Raw genomic sequence first — 17,175 nt, forward strand, 5'->3', positions numbered from 1 at the left:
GACTGGCTGGCAGGGAGCCCTTCCCAATTTTAATACAACCAAATATCCAGCATCTCCTGTTCATGCATCACATAAAACTGCCGAGGGAAGTGTATCTTCCGACATGTCAAAAGTGCCAATGAAATGGGTAAACAAGAATTTTATGTTAGATTAAGAAAACCGCAGCAGCAATTTGAGCTAATGAAGATAATAGGTGACATACATGGCTTTCATCTCCAGGCTTTTAATTACTATTTGCATAGTTTGCATAGGAATCTTGCCTGGTTAGGTTGTGGGAGTTCTGACATAGCTAGTGCAGTAACTGCGTACGTGTTAGAAGTACAAAATTTAATATACTCCTCTAACCACTTCTATCTCTGCTGGAAATCATTGGGGCTTGCTTCTGGACTGATTTGGCTTGGACTGCTCTTTGATAATGTACCCCACCTGTGTTTCTTTGGAAGTAAGTTTCACTGAGTTTAATGAAGCCTACTCCCTAATTAAGCGTGTTTAAGATTGTAGCTGTGTAGTGCAAACCTTATTCAAAAGGGAAGATCTGCTGTGTTCATTGAGGTTTACTCTCCACTGAATGTGTACACAATTGCAGCAGCACAGTAGTGCTTGATATTACTAAGATAAATAAGATTACTAATAGTTGAGGGATCCATAAAGGTAAAGCTAAAGGGACCCCTGACTGTTAGGTCCAGTCGCGGATGACTCTGGGGTTGCGGCGCTCATCTCGCTTTATTGGCCGAGGGAGCCAGTGTACAGCTTCCGGGTCATGTGGCCAGCATGACTAAGCCGCTTCTGGCGAACCAGAGCAGCGCATGGAAACGCTGTTTACCTTCCTGCCGGAGCGGTACCTATTTATCTACTTGCACTTTGACGTGCTTTCGAACTGCTAGGTTGGCAGGAGCAGGGACCGACCAACGGGAGCTCACCCCTTCGTGGGGATTCAAACTGCCGACCTTCTAATCGGCAAGTCCTAGGCTCAGTGGTTTAGACCACAGTGCCACCCACATCCATAGCCAGTATCAAATCTAGACCCAGATCTGTGTACTATAGGTATCTGCCCATACACTGACACCTCTTTCAGTGAGAGGTGCTGGTGGTTACCACTGTTGTCATCATTATCATGTTTTTAGACTTGTATTCTGCATTTCTTCCACCATGGTGCCCAAGGCAGTGTACAGCTTGGTTCTCTGGTGGCATCTCATCCAGGTACTGACCTAGACTCAGATCTGTTTAGTTTCAGCAAGGCAGCTGCATCCTGTAGCTTCAGACAGCAGCCTGTACATACTGATGCTACCCACCAGAAAGAAGGGAGATAGTTTCCTCCTCCATGTGCTCTAGCCTATGCTCACCTAAGGGAGAAAGAGACAGGACCAAGATGCTATTGGTCCTGACACACTGTGCCCACAATTGCTGGTGCCCAAGGAAGAAACAAAGACCACTGTGGTCTTAGGTTGATGCAGATCATAAGGAGGAAGAACTGCCCCTTCCATAAGGAGGAAGAATGTGCCTTCGCACAGTTGCGGTCCACCAGAATAAGAGAGAGAAAGAGAGAAAGGAAGGTTTCTGCTATACTAACTAGTGGTGTAGTGGTAAATTCCCTAATTACAAGTCCATTGTCTGCCCCCAGGGAGACCTTGCTTCCCAAGGGGCAAGCAACCATGTAGAGAATTTTTGAAAAACAAAGGAAGACTCCCCCCCTGTTGTCATAAAAGCTCAGCTATTTTGAAGGACACCTTCTGCCCTAGGGCATAGCTTCCTGAGGCTCTTGCTTCTCACTTCCCAGGTTAATGTAACCTGAAGCTTTTAATCGGAAATGCAAACAAACCTGCAATGAAGTGCCATGAGGTGAATTGCTAGTGTAAATAGAAACATCATCAAATAAAAGTGCATGAAAGCCTTAGCAGTTCATTCACTTGTCAGGACTGGAGCATCCATCAGTTATCCTGTCACTCTCTAGCCAAAGATGTCATTGCTCCTGATCTGACAAAAGGCCCAGAACTGGGCTTGCCCACATTCCCCCTCACTGGTGATAACCACCTTTCATGAGAAAGGTGTCCTATGCACCCCAGACCAAATACTACCATTATTAATTAAATTAGTATACTATCCTCTACCGGCAGGTCTCAGGGTGGTTACAACATAAAATCACAATATAAAAACACAAACTACATAATAAAAACAGAAATAACCCAATAACACTCCCCTGACACATTTTAAAAGCACATTGGATGTTAATCAGCCAAAGGCCTGGATAAAGAAGAACGTTTCTGTCTGGCTTCTAACAGTGTACAGTGAAGGTGCCAGGCAAACCTCCACAGCATTCCACAGATGGGGAGCCACTGCAGAAAAGGCCTGTTCTTGTGGAACAAGAAAGAGGCAGTCCTTGAGGTATTGCGGTCCTGGGCCTTTTAAAGCTTTATAGTTAAAACCAGCACTTTTAATTGGGCCTGGAAACTAACAGGTAGCCAGTGCAGTCGGACCAGGATGACTGTAATATGCTCAAATGGTCTTGCTCTGGTGAGCAACCTGGCTGCTGAATTCTGCACCAGCTGAAGCTTCAGAACCATCTTCAGGGGCAGCCCTACATATAACGCATTGCAGTAATCTAACCTGAAGGTTAATTCCTTTCCTTCCTCTCTCCTCGTCTCAGATTCAGATTCAAGTTTCACTTTTTTGACAGACAGACAGGCTGGTGGACATGCACACTCACTAATGCCTGGTGAGCCAGGCATAACAACAAAATTAGTACAGTCATAGTGAAGCTTTGCCCATACTTGTATTTCCGTATTAGAAAAGGCTGAGACTGTTGAATTTATGCTTGCCTAGGCTGTAGCGATTCATCAAGGATATTTGGATATCATATATGGAACTTACTTCCACATAGGAGTGCTTTTACACAACTAAGACTTAATGTTGTATACTCCGCTTTTCTAGGTGGCTGTTTTAAGGAATAACCACCAGAACAACACTTTTGTGTGTCCTGAAAGATGGCTGTAGTAGAGGATATTGTTCACTATATTCCTCCATGTTCTCTTTATAAAGAACTTCATGAAATACATTTGAGTTTAATCATCAGAGTACAATTGGAGGAAGAATTTTGTCACCCCAAGTGAGCTTGTAGGCTTTTTGCTAGCTTTCCTCCTCTTAGCTCAGCTGCAATGGGGGAAAGGAAGTATCTGTGGAGGAGCATTTTTACAGAATAATTCATTGGCATAAGAGAGGTTAATCATATTCTTTCTCACCCCTTGTTTCTGCCCTGCATTAACCAACAGACATATGTTTGAGAAATACATGTTTTCAGGTACAGTGGTACCTTGGTTTTCAAACTTAATCTGTTCCAGAAATCCATTCCAAAACCAAAGCGTTCCAAAACCAAGGCATGCTTTCCCATAGAAAGTAATGCAAAATGTATTAATCTGTGCCAGACTTTTAAAAACAAGCCAAAAAACAGCAATTTAATATGAATTTTGCTATCTAACGAGACCATTGATCCATAAAATGAAAGCAATAAACAATGTACTGCAGTCACACAATCAATCAATCAGTAGCTGAACTGGGTTCCACACAGTCACACACAAAAAGAGCCAAAAAACACAAAATAAATAGCAAAACCAGACAGACCTCAGTGTAACACTCAAAACAGGAGTGTGGCACCCAAATCGGAAGCGTAACACTCAAAACGGAGCACGTTTGGCTTCTGAAAAAAAAGTTTGCAAACCGGAACACTTACTTCCGGGTTTGCAGTGTTTGGGTTCCAAGTTGTTTGAGTACCAAGGTACCACTGTATACACTTCCATAATGAAAAAGAATTATGATGAAATAAATAAAATGCTGCCACAAAAATACAAATACATATAGTTTGCATTTATTTAAAACAGCTGAAATTTGATTTTAATGATGGATAGTTGAATAGCATTATGTAAGATGCAGGGATGGGAACAAGGCAGAATAAAATTATGGGAGATGATGTAAATAGAGATGAATCAAAGTTTTCTACATTGAGAGTTATTTCCCAGAAGTAGCTGATCATCTCTCTTCCCACAGCAATGCAAATGTAACATTATTGCATTTTCCTTAGCAAAACTGCACACGGCTTCTGTTTACCAAGCAGTTAATCTTTATAAAAATGATTGCTGCCACCTTGTGGAGCTGCAGAAATAAATGCATGCAGCAGCCAGTATCACTTTAGGTGAAAACACAAATTGCTTAAGAAAAAGAAGACGACTGCTCAGATTCCAATGATGGCAATAGAATCTGTATTCCTGTGTGATATGCTAAAAACAACAACCTCAAAACATGTCTCAAAAATGAGGCTTCAAGGTTGTCACATTGAAGGTTCGTCCTTAAACATGAGAGCCATCAAATGTAAAAACTACTCCTGAGAGCTCCACTGAATCTAACTGAAGTACACATACAAACAGGTATGCTTTTGGGAAATCCCACATTCTGGCAGGCTCTTCTGCATTTATCCACTGCTGAGTAATAAGCAGAACACTGACAGGCAAAAATTTCCACCATTGTCGTTCTGGGGAAAGCTACATCTGCTGAGTTTCATGCAATTGCTAAAGTCTGAGGGGTTGTGGCAGGAAAAAAGTGGCAGCATAATTTAGTGCACAGCACAGATCCAAAAGGCTGGAGGTGCATGGAAATACGGTATACCCAAATTCCTACTGGATATGTCATTTCAGTCTGGGAGCCTTGTTCACATGACCAAACAGGGGGACTCTGTACTTGGGTATGGAAGGTCTGACTGTGACCAGTCCCATCCTTCACCAGCTCTTCTGTAGTCTGTGTGCATGCAACTTGTAGGAAAATGCTGCATCTCATTATTCGTCGAGATCTGAACCCAGCTCAGTGTGTGCCACTTTTCAACAGAAGGAAGATGCTGACTCGTTCCATTAAAATTCCTTTCCTAAGGTATTGTTTACACACTGCAAAACTCTAGAAAAATTATTGGCAGTACGATACCTCTATCTAGGAACTCTAGTGGCTGCAACCATGCGACAGATGGCAAATTCCGTGTTATTTGCCAGATTCTTAGAAGAGTCTCTGCTTGCATATAAGAATGGACATGTTTGCCAGGAACAGCCTTAGAAAGTTTACATGATTAAAAAGGGGTTTTGGAATGAGGCTTCTGATAAGCAAAGGCAACATTACTCCAATACCCACCCGTGTAAATTCCTGTCCTCCTCAGCATTAGATTAGTACCAAATCTGACATGGTGCCGTGAAATATACTCAGAGTCGCAAAGTGATTTCATGCTCTTTATTCAGCTCATAGTGGTGAGGAGGAATGAATGAAAGTCCCCTCAAGGTATCTGCTTTATATACATTATTTACACAATGGGCTGCACATGATTGGCTAATTCCGGAATTCTACTGTAAGCCAATCAGGTTGTGGATTCACTTCTATCTGGAGCATGATTGGGTAGTTCCTGCCAACCAATCATACTGCTGCATTGTTCTAGGACCAATCAGACTGCTGCATTCTGAATCCTATTGTTCTAGGACCAATCAGGCTGCTGCCTTTTGGATCCTATTGTTCTAGGGCCAATCAGACTGCTGCAGTTTGGATCCTATTCAACCCAGTACATAACACCCCTCCCCTCTAAGTTCCAGTCCTGCCCGGGAGGTCGCATTCATAGTCCTCGAGGTACGCCGGCGGCCTACGTGTGCGTTGCGGCCTGGGGTGTTCCCTGGTCCGGGGTTCAGGTTCTGGCTCGTGTTCCAAGGATGCTGGCTGTGATGGGGCTGTTTGGTCTGGCGCAACCGGCTCACTCAGTCGTGGTTCTGGTTCCGGTGTCCTTTCGGCCTCGCGGGTCCTCTCTGTATTTACTGATTCTGCCTCTCCTGCTGGCCCCTCGTGCTCTATGGGCCTCACTGCCCCTCTGTTCCCTTGGGACTCCTCTGCCCTTTCCTCCTCCTGGTTTTCTCCTGGGAATCGTCGCCGTATCTGGTCGCAGTGGCGGCGCCAGCATTGCCCCCCATCCGTTAGCACCTCATACGACACGGGGCCAGTGACCCTGGTGACTGTGGCGGGTACCCATGCTGGGCCTGCCCCAAAATTCTTTGCGTACACTGGGTCCTGAGCCTCGAAGGTCCGGGGGTTCTTGCCTTCCCCCACCACTGCCTCATCCTGAGCTCTATCGGGGTGAAGGCGGTCCAATCTGATTGCAAGGCGCCGACCCATTAGTAGTTCAGCGGGGCTCCGGCCAGTCGTTGAGCTGGGGGTGCTGTGCTGTGCTAGAAGGAATGTGGCAAGGCGGTACTCCCAATCCCCTTGTGTCATACGGCGAAGGGTGTCCTTGGTGGTCCGCACCATGCGTTCTGCTTGGCCATTGGTGGCAGGGTGGAATGGCGCCGAACGGATGTGGCGGATGGCGTTCTGCGTTGTGAAGGTTTGGAATTCTCCTGACGTAAATGCAGTCCCGTTGTCTGAAACGAGAGTGTCAGGGAGCCCGTGGGTTGCAAACAGCCTGCGTAGTACCCGGATGGCTGCGGACGTAGAAGTGGACGGTACCAGTGCGACTTCCAGCCATTTGGTGTAGGAGTCCACCACTATGAAGAATGTTTTCCCCTGAAAGGGGCCAGCGAAGTCCACATGCAGGCGTGACCATGGTGCTCGGGCGGACTCCCAGGACTGGACTGGGGCCCTTGGGGGATCTGGGCGGGATTCTTGGCAGGCCTGGCAGTGTTTGACCCAGGCCTCTATCTCTCCGTCGATCCCTGGCCACCACACATAACTCCTGGCAAGGGCCTTCATTCTTACTACCCCTGGGTGTGTCTCGTGTAGGGCTGTGAGGACCCTTTTGCGGAGGGGCTGGGGAACAACGACCCTGCTTCCCCATAACAGGCACCCCTTGTGGGCCGACAGTTCATGTTTGCGGGTTGTGTAGCCGGCGAATTCTGGCCCGGGGCTGCTGCTGGGCCATCCCCTCCACACCCAGTCCAGGACCCGGGAGATGACCCTATCTTTCTTGGAATGGTGTGCAACTTCTTGTGCCTGAATGGGGCGGTCAGGAAGCAGCTCCAGGCTCATAACCTCTTGTGCAGGTGCTGGGTCGGGGCCTGTTTCCGGTAGTGGTAGCCTGCTGAGGGCGTCCGCATGGCCCATCGCCTTCCCTGGACGGTGAATCAGTGCATACTGGTAGCTGGCAAGGAAAATTGACCACCTGAGGACGCGAGGAGACAGCACTTGGGGGGTCTGCTTTTCAGGGGCAAACAAGCCAAGCAACGGCTTGTGGTCAGTCACCACGGTGAAGGGCCGCCCGTACAAGAAATCATGGAATTTTTTTACTCCCTTCACGATTGCCAGACCCTCCTTGTCGATTTGCGAGTAGTTCCGCTCGGTTGCGTTGAGTGTCTGGGAAAAGTATGCCACTGGTACCTCTCTTCCATCCGGGAGTTGGTGTCCCAGGACAGCGCCAATTCCATAGGGCGAGGCGTCGCATGCTAGCACCACCGGCAGCCTCTCGTCGAAGTGTGCCAAGACCGAGTTTGAGACAAGCAAGTCCTTGACTGCCTGGAATGCGGCCTCCTGGCGCTGGCCCCACACCCAAGGGGCCCGCTTGTCCAGGAGTCTGTGTAGGGGCTCCGCTACCGCCGCCTTGTGGGGAAGGAAGGAATGGTAAAAGTTCAATAGTCCCAAGAAGGCCTGAAGTTCAGTCTTGTTCTTGGGCGCTGGGGCATCACAAATGGCCCGTACCTTGTCCCCAGTCGGGTGGACCCCTTCTGCGTCCACCATAAATCCCAGAAAGTCCACCTGAGGCACTCCTAGTAGACATTTTTCCCGCTTCACCTTGAGACCCGCCGTCTGGAAACGGTGCAGAACGGTGCGGAGGCGGTCCTCAAACTCCTCTGGTGTGGGCCCGGCAATCAACACATCATCGAAGAAGGGGGTGACGCCAGGAATCCCTTTAAGTAGAGAGTCCATTAGATTCTGGAATATGCCTGGTGCCACGCTGATACCGAATTGCAGCCGCTTTACCCTGAATGCTCCTCTGTGCGTCACAATCGTCTGTGCCTCTGCTGTGGCCTCATCTACTGGCAGCTGTTGATATGCTTGGGCCAAGTCCAGCTTGCCAAAAATTTTCGACCCAGCCAGGGTGGCAAGAACATGGCTGACCACTGGCACTGGGTATGCATGGGCCGTAAGGGCCTTGTTTATGGTACATTTGTAGTCTGCGCAGATGCGGACCGAACCATTAGGCTTGACGGGTGTGACAATTGGGGTTTCCCAGGGGGCATTAGGCACCGGCTCCAGCACTCCTTGCTCCACAAGCCGGTCCAATTCCTCGTCTATACGGGGTTTCAGGGCGAACGGGACCCGGCGGGCCTTGAGCCTGACCGGTCGTACTGCGGGGTCAAGCTGTAGAGCAATTGGGGGGCCCGTATACTGTCCCAATTTCCCATCAAAAACCCCCGGAAATTCCTTGCATATGGCGTCCACGTCCACTTGTAAGCTAGTGTGGTTCACCCCGGTGACGGCTAGCCCCAGTGGTCCAAACCATGCCAATCCCAGTAAGCTAATGTAGGGGCCCTTGACCACCAGCAATTCCAGTTGCCGCGTCCGCCCTCGGTATTGCACCCTGAAGGTCCCCACCCCCATTGTGGGGACCTTACGTTTCTGGAAGTCCCGGAGGGTGAATGGGGCCGGCCTGAGTTTGGGACCCCCAGTAGGACACAGTTTCCTTAAGGTCCTTGCCGAGATTATGGATAGAGTTGAACCCGTGTCAAGCTCCATGCGGCATGGGGCCCCCTCTATCTGTACGTCAACATAAATTTTCTCTACGTTGGGGTGGGGCAACTGGTATACCTGGAAGTCCGTGAGCTCAGTCGAGTTGCCTTGGTGCGTTGGGCCCCGGGACCTGGGGCTCTTGGATTGGTCATCTGATGCCTGGCGTCGGGTGGGCCGAGCCCGACACACCCGGGCGATGTGTCCCGATTTTCTGCACTGCCTGCACTCTGCGTTGCGGAAACGGCAGGTCCTCCTCTCGTGACTTTCTCCACAGCTTGCGCAGTTCCCTCCTTCTCGTCGAGGCAGCTGTGGTATGTGGGCTGCTTGAGTGCGCTGCTGTACTCGGTGCACCTCCTCCCTGTTGGATCCTGAGTCGTCGGTGAGGTCTTCATGGTGGACCCTCGGTTGGGATGGCTGGCTCGGCCGTGCCTCTTGCGTCGACCTCTCGGCAGCTTCCGTTGCCAGGGCCTCCTCCAGAGCGACCTGGAACGTTAGGTCCTTCTTAGCGTAGAGGCGTCGTTGCAGCTTCTCATCCCTCAGGCCACCGACGAGGCGGTCACGAAGCATGTTCTCCAGCTCTGAGAAGTTGCAGAACCGGGCGGCTTGGCGGAGAGAGGTCACAAACCCAGTTATGGTTTCCCCAGGGGCTTGCCGCTTTGCGTAGAAGGCATTTCGACGAGCCACCACTGAGGGCTGCGGCGAAAAGTGCCCCTTCAGCTGTTCCATTATTGTTTTGTATGGAACAGTAGCGACGTCTTCAGGCGCAAGGAGAGCCCGGGCGATTTCAAACGTCTCCTCTCCGCAGACGCTGAAGAATATTGCCCTCTTCTTGGCGTCTTCTTCATCGGTGACCCCTTTGGCTTCTAGGAGGAAGGTGAAACGGGAGGCGTATGCTTCCCAGTCTCCAGATGCTGGGTTGAACGGCGAAAAGCTGCTGTTGGTTGCCATTCTGAGTTCCTTGTGTCCCGGAGCTGAAGCCTGGATACACGGTGCGAGGCAGCGATGCGGCAGGTGGCGGTGCTGCAGTGCTGTGTGTGGCAGTCAGCTCAGCGGGATCCCACCTTCGTCGCCAGTGAAATATACTCAGAGTCGCAAAGTGATTTCATGCTCTTTATTCAGCTCATAGTGGTGAGGAGGAATGAATGAAAGTCCCCTCAAGGTATCTGCTTTATATACATTATTTACACAATGGGCTGCACATGATTGGCTAATTCCGGAATTCTACTGTAAGCCAATCAGGTTGTGGATTCACTTCTATCTGGAGCATGATTGGGTAGTTCCTGCCAACCAATCATACTGCTGCATTGTTCTAGGACCAATCAGACTGCTGCATTCTGAATCCTATTGTTCTAGGACCAATCAGGCTGCTGCCTTTTGGATCCTATTGTTCTAGGGCCAATCAGACTGCTGCAGTTTGGATCCTATTCAACCCAGTACATAACATGCCGCTATCTCAAATAAGCCATGAAGGTACAAAACCAAGAAAATGGTCTGAAGACATATAAGTAATAAGTACGTAATCTACACGTGACCCGGAAGTGTCTCCGGACAGCGCTGGCCCCTGGCCTCTTAAGTGAGATGGGCGCACAACCCCAGAGTCTGTCAAGACTGGCCCGTACGGGCAGGGGTACCTTTACCTTTACCTTTTACCTAATCTACAGTCCTTTTAGATAATGAGTATTTTTGTCTCATTCAGCTAGATCTGCTTTCCTAAACATTAACCACGGATATGATTCCATAATTGGCTAAAAACACTAATAGCTGGGACCAGGCTAGTTTCTCACAAAACAATCAAAACATTTTGCCTCATATCTTAAATTCTACCAGTATCAGAAACTTACTTTAAAAAAATAAAAATGAAAGCTTGGACTGGTAGGAGCCCATGGTCCTTAAACAAATAGTTTACAGGGACAGACAGGTTTAACTACATAAATGAAACTTTGTATGTCAAAATGATTGCTGCCCCATAGAAAACAATTCAGGTAGATGGGATTGTTAGCAGCTGTGACTAGGGAGTAGTGAGTCAACTAAAAAAACAAAAGGTAGCAGCAAACAGTGCCTCCAGATGGTCAGTTTATTCAGCATTCATCATGATCTGCTTGTACAAAGCTTACCCAATGGTCAGACTATGCATTCTGATTTGTTTATCTGGTGGTTAAATGGCAATGATCATTCATCCTCATTTGCTTGTGGGGAGTTCACACATGGATTGATTCCGGTTAATCATTCATTCATCCCACACTTTTCAGTGCATTTTCCCTGTCACTTTCCAAACTGCAAAAGGCTCATTGTATTTTTTTAAAAAGTGGATTTGTTGTACTAGGGCAACAGAATGCCTCAATCCACTTTAACTGTGCAAACTTGAAGTTCCTGTGTGCAATTGCATCCCTCCCATGAAAAAAAAAAACCCCAACTCTGGGGGCACCCAAAGTCTTGAGTTCATAACCTTTCTAACTCAGTTCTTATTTAATTTCATTTATGAGCGGGTATTTTTTTCTCTTTTAAGTTTGCAAACATTAAAAAACTACTCTCCCAATTCCAAAGTTCATCATTTGTATACCCATATTGCAGGGGGCAGGACTGCTCCTGCTGCTGTGTGTATCACTCACACATACTTTCCCCTTCAAAACACACACACACACACACACACACACAATTTAAACAGCCCATCAGTCAACCACTCCATCCATTCACTCCTTAAGTATCTCATCCATCTATCCTCAACACGTATTCTGTCAACTTCTTCTCCTATTCTTTTACTTGCTAATCACCTGGCTGAACCCTCCATAAGCTGCATGGTACAAACAAAGGTCCATATAGTGAAAGCTATGGTTTTCCCAATAGTGATGTATGGAAGTGAGAGCTGGACCATAAAGAAGGCTGATCGCCGAAGACTGGAAGCTTTTGAATTATGGTGTTGGAGTCCCATGGACTACAAGAAGATCAAACCTCTCCATTCTTAAGGAAATCAGCCCTGAATGCTCACTGGAAGGACAGATCGTGAAGCTGAGGCCACCTCATGAGAAGCGAAGACTCCCTGGAAAAGACCCTGATGTTGGGAAAGATGGAGGGTACAAGGAGAAGGGGATGCCTGTGAGGAGAACCTAAGCTTACAGGGTTAAACAGCTCAGAGTGTACGCCCTGCCTACTATGGGGAGGGGGGAGATTCTGTGTCATATCCGAGAGTCTAAACCTCTGTTCTTTCTACTTTCGCTTTTGAGGAGAGTGGACGTGTTTTCACGATGCTGTTCGACAGTGGATAGTCTGCTGTGAATAAAAACTGCTTCTAGCTGCTAATATCCTGAGTGGACTTTATTTAAGCACACTGAAGAAAGCACTGAAGTTTGCAGCTTTCTCTTACCGCTGCTTAACTCTGCGTTTGCTCAGAGCATCGGAATGTGGCCCTTTGAAGTGCAGAGGCCTGGCCGGTAGCTGCGCAGCCGAAGTGGGCTGGACGCCAGGACTTATCTGAGCAATAAATCTTCTTCAATGACAGAGGGTGAGATGGTTGGACAGTGTTCTCAAAGCTACCAGCATGAGTTTGACCAAACTGCGGGAGGCAGTGGAAGACAGAAGTGCCTGGCGTGCTCTGGCCCATGGGGTCACGAAGTGTCGGACACGACTAAACGACTAAACAACAACAACAAACAGCCCAAATGGCAACATTTGTCACCACTGCTGCTCCGGCCCTCTGCCAGCCAGACCCAAATATCACGCAGAACGTAGTTAGCCTTTCACCTTCTGCATTTCCCCTGTCTCCCTGCCTAGGCCCATGGCACCAAAGGGTGGCTGGAGGCCTGGAGATTTTGCATTTCGCACTGCCATATCTAAAATCTCCAGGCCAAACCTGGAGAGCTGGTAAGTCTACCTGTGATTAGATTGCATAGTCTTACAGACTTGGGAATTAATTATACACATGTTAACAATATAGCAGGCTGCAAGTGTGAAATCGAATGCAATCCCCACAACCAGGGTGCTGAAGGCTGACAAAAGCAAACGTAAGGTGTAATAACTATTTGATAAAACTGCCTTATTGTTTGACTGCTCGGCACAAATGTTGTCCGTGTGTAATCTTTCTGAATTTATTTCCCCTGCAATATGATTTGCGTCCCCCCCTTTATTTGTATTTCTCCATTTTTATACTTCAATAATTGTATGTCTTGCTAGATCATATTGGGGAAAGTAAATAAAAATTCACTGTGACTGGTTGCAATGATAATTCCCATCTGTTGCAAGCTGTGTTAGGTTAAGTGTTACTGAAGTCGTCTTGGTTTATTTGAAGTTGCCCATGACTTTCTACCTTTCTGTCCATCTTCCAGTAGCCACAAGATGGCCACTGTGTGCTTGTTATGCGGAACAACAATGTCTCCATCATTTGTCATCTTGCCCTGTGAAGTAGCAGTTAGAATGAAATATATTGACTGGCCCAAATTCACCTAGTGAGCTTCATTTGAACCAAGGTAGCTCTGGTTCCACAGTCACCACTATTCACTGAACCAAGAATCGTGGTTGCGGCCCCAAAACTGAGAAGGACGTTCATCATAGACAGTACGGTGGACTGTAAAGTCTGATTGGCAATGTAATATAGAAACTGGTTATCATAGTATTTTAACAGTGCATCTATGAATATTCAGCACAGCATGCATAGATAGAATATTTTTATTTCATTTTTGGATGACATGACCAGGATGGTTACAACAGCAAATAAACTTTGACTTTGACTTAATTCTGCTTGCATTCTGCTCAGCTTCTCTTCACCCTGCCCTTATTTTTTTACTGAGGCTAGCTAATTTTCCTCGATTCCCACTTGTTTTGTCATTACAGACCTTTTCTGCTTTCCTGCATAGCTTCAATATCACCCTCCCATTGTCCGTTCTCCTTTCCTTTGGCTTCCCTGACACTGAGTACCCACTTCACTAATAGAGGGAGTGGTAATTATGAGGATCATTATCATTAAACAGAACCATCATTTTAAACAAATGGGTAGTATAATTATAGGCATGATGAAAGAGATACTTCATGAATGTGATGTCTTGTCAGGAAAGAAAACAAATCTTGAATCACAGGTATCATTTTCCCAACTCCATTGAACCCAGGAGCAGTAGATCAATGCTGTTTGTGAAAACAGAGGGCCCAGGGAGGTATGATTAATTATGCTTCTTCTTGGAGGATGCCAGAATTGATTAATGGATAGGATAAATGGCAGAACGATTCACCTCCTGCAGGTCAAAGTGGCTGTACAAAGCTGTAATCAACACGTTGGATGCTGGGCTTGACTCAGCAGTTACCCAATTTCAAAAGAAAGTAGACTTGAAGATGTCAGTTACACCGAGTTGTGTAAGGAAATTCTCGCCGTCCTTTTCTTCCATTAGTGGACAAATTCCATTTTTTTGTATACACTCAGTTTTTGTAACGCCTCAAGTTTCCTTTAAAAGGTGGGCTTCGGCATTTACACAAACACATTCACTCCACTCCAGCCACAATATTTAGTGGATAACTTTTATTCAGTCTAAAACACCTAGATTCAAAACCCAGATTTAAATCCATAGACTTGCTGCCTGGCTTTGGGGAAGTTACTAATCCTCCGTCTCATTCCCTTATCAGTACAATAGAAATGATTGCAGCAGGTTAGACAGAGTCCCATGGACTGCAAGAAGATCAAACCTCTCCATTCTGAAGGAAATCAGCCCTGAGTGCTCACTGGAAGGACAGATCGTGAAGCTGAGGCTCCAATACTTTGGCCACCTCATGAGAAGAGAAGACTCCCTGGAAAAGACCCTGATGTTGGGAAAGATGGAGGGCACAAGGAGAAGGGGACGACAGAGGGCGAGATGGCTGGATAGTGTTCTTGAAGCTACCAGCATGAGTTTAACCAAACTGTGGTAGGCAGTGGAAGACAGGAGTGCCTGGCATGCTCTGGTCCATGGGGTCACGAAGAGTCGGACACGACTAAACGACTATACAACAACAAGACAAATACCCTTGCTCAAAAGTAGTATTTTGCAATCCAGGACAGAACTGTGACCATGTCAATAATTTGGGAAGGCTGTGATTTCCAAGCCTCAAAACCAATATCATTGGTGTGTGTGTGTGTGTGTGTGTGTGTGTGTGTGTGTGTGTGTACAGTTCTGGGTGGGTTTTCCCCCCGGAGCAGCAGTGATTCCATCACCCACCAGATCACCAGAGAAATTGATGAACACAACTTGCCCTGGTACATGAATGTAATAATAAGGCTTTCAGGCTTGAATATTGTTTACAGTTGATTATCCTGCATCAATAGGAGTATAGCATCTAGATCAAGGGAAGCAATAGTGCCACTGTATTCTGCTCTGGTCAGACCTCACCTGGAGTACTATGTCCAGTTCTGGGCACCACAGTTCAAGAAGGACACTGAGAAACTGGAATGTGTCCAGAGGAGGGCAACCAAAATGGTCAAAGGCCTGGAAACGATGCCTTATGAGGAACGGCTAAGGGAGCTGGGCATGTTTAGCCTGGAGAAGAGGAGGTTAAGGGGTGATATGATAGCCATGTTCAAATATATAAAAGGATGTCACATAGAGGAGGGAGAAAGGTTGTTTTCTGCTGCTCCAGAGAAGCGGACACAGAGCAATGGCTCCAAACTACAAGAAAGAAGATTCCACCTAAACATTAGGAAGAACTTCCTGACAGTAAGAGCTGTTCGACAGTGGAATTTGCTGCCAAGGAGTGTGGTGGAGTCTCCTTCTTTGGAGGTCTTTAAGCAGAGGCTTGACAACCATATGTCAGGAGTGCTCTGATGGTGTTTCCTGCTTGGCAGGGGGTTGGACTCGATGGCCCTTGTGGTCTCTTCCATCTCTATGATTCTATGATTCTATTATTCTATGATCCTAGAGCAGTGTTTCCCAAACTTGGGTCTCCAGACTACAATTCCCATCATCCCTGATCACCGGTCCTGCTAACTAGGGATGATGGGAGTTGTAGTCCAAACACAGGTAGAGACACAGTTTGGGAAACACTGTCCTAGAGGAAGTGAGAAAAAGAAGAAAATAATAGTAGAGCAGAAGCTGGATACCGGTTTCTTTTTCTTTGATGGTGTTCCCACTTCACTTCAGCAGTTGAAATGGTGACACTTATCTGCAAGATTGGTCTGAATTTATTTAAAAAGCCAGGGGGTGCATTTCAGCTATCTGAAGTCAGAATTACCTCATGGCTGATGAGCAATATGGACCCATGTCTGCTTAGCTAAAGTCCAATATGCTAACCACTACACTAACAGGTGCCACCTCACTATTTGGTAACAGTTTGCTGCTCCTAATAAATGGGATATTATGCTGCAGAATGATACAGAATGCTATCTCTCTCTGTGTTTGTGTATTAATACTGCATTTTTCACTTCCTTGGGGTGTGTGGCAGTAGGGGGCTGTCACAATGAGTTCCTGTACTTAAGAATTTGCATTACTCAGAAGCTGTAGCATAGGTACTTGCCACTCACCAAGATATGACCTTGTTAACATTTTATGGCATGTGCTGGTATGATAATTGGAGGCACATCCCTCCCACCAGTCCACTAAATCAGCCATGGAGTTCCTGTGCCGATTTTCATTGTTTAGGAAAGTTAGATCTGACTATGGGATGCCAAAGCAGGCCCTATTGGTGTAGAACGAGCTTCTTTGCACCCAAATCCACCACTGTCTGGACCTGCAGGAGTTTGCAAAGCATTTCATAGACAACAGAGGAGAAGAAGAAGAGTTTGGATTTGATATCCCGCTTTATCACTACCCGAAGGAGTCTCAAAGCGGCTAACATTCTCCTTTCCCTTCCTCCCCCACAACAAACACTCTGTGAGGTGAGTGGGGCTGAGAGACTTCATAGAAGTGTGACTAGCCCAAAGTCACCCAGCAGCTCCATGTGGAGGAGTGGGAAAGTGAACCCGGTTCACCAGATTACGAATCTACCACTCTTAACCACTACACCACACTGGAGCTTTTCATGTGCTTCCTAGTCTGACATGCTCTACACACACACACACACACACACACACACACACACACGGAGATAATCATGGGAATTTACATGTTGATGTGTGACGGTTTTGCACGATGTTTTGTAACTTGCATTTTACACCTCTATGAAATTATAGACAAAAGTGTGTTAGAAATCTTTTAAATAAATACTTTTTTGTGTGTAGGGGAATATTTCGTCCCTTTAAAATTGCTGAGTTGCTGTTTGAACACTTTCCCATGCATATATTGATACTACAGTGGTTCCATAAGTGTGGCTTGCCTCTTATTTCTAGTCAAGGAGACTGCACAGGCCAGGGTTAGTGAGAATATGGCCTCCCTGGGGCATAGTGATCAGGTCTGATGAAAGTGATAGTCCAACAACTACTGGAGGCCTACAATTTCCCATCCCTGCCACAGACAAAGGTAACCAAGGCTTTTTGGAGAATTACGGTAAGCCAGCGAA

At 46.9% G+C, this 17,175-nt stretch overlaps 1 long non-coding RNA gene across 1 annotated transcript; it reads left to right on the forward strand.

Annotated features, from left to right (window-relative positions):
• The first annotated feature begins 3,089 nt into the window (after window positions 1–3,089).
• LOC307214485 lies at window positions 3,090–3,559 on the forward strand. The gene is made up of 2 exons (XR_013838146.1): window positions 3,090–3,402; window positions 3,435–3,559. It is a non-coding gene; the product is annotated as an uncharacterized lncRNA (long non-coding RNA).
• The last annotated feature ends 13,616 nt before the right edge of the window (window positions 3,560–17,175 follow it).

The sequence above is a fragment of the Podarcis cretensis genome (genome assembly GCF_951804945.1).
Source record: "Podarcis cretensis genome assembly, chromosome: 4".
Classification (NCBI taxonomy): domain Eukaryota; kingdom Metazoa; phylum Chordata; class Lepidosauria; order Squamata; family Lacertidae; genus Podarcis; species Podarcis cretensis.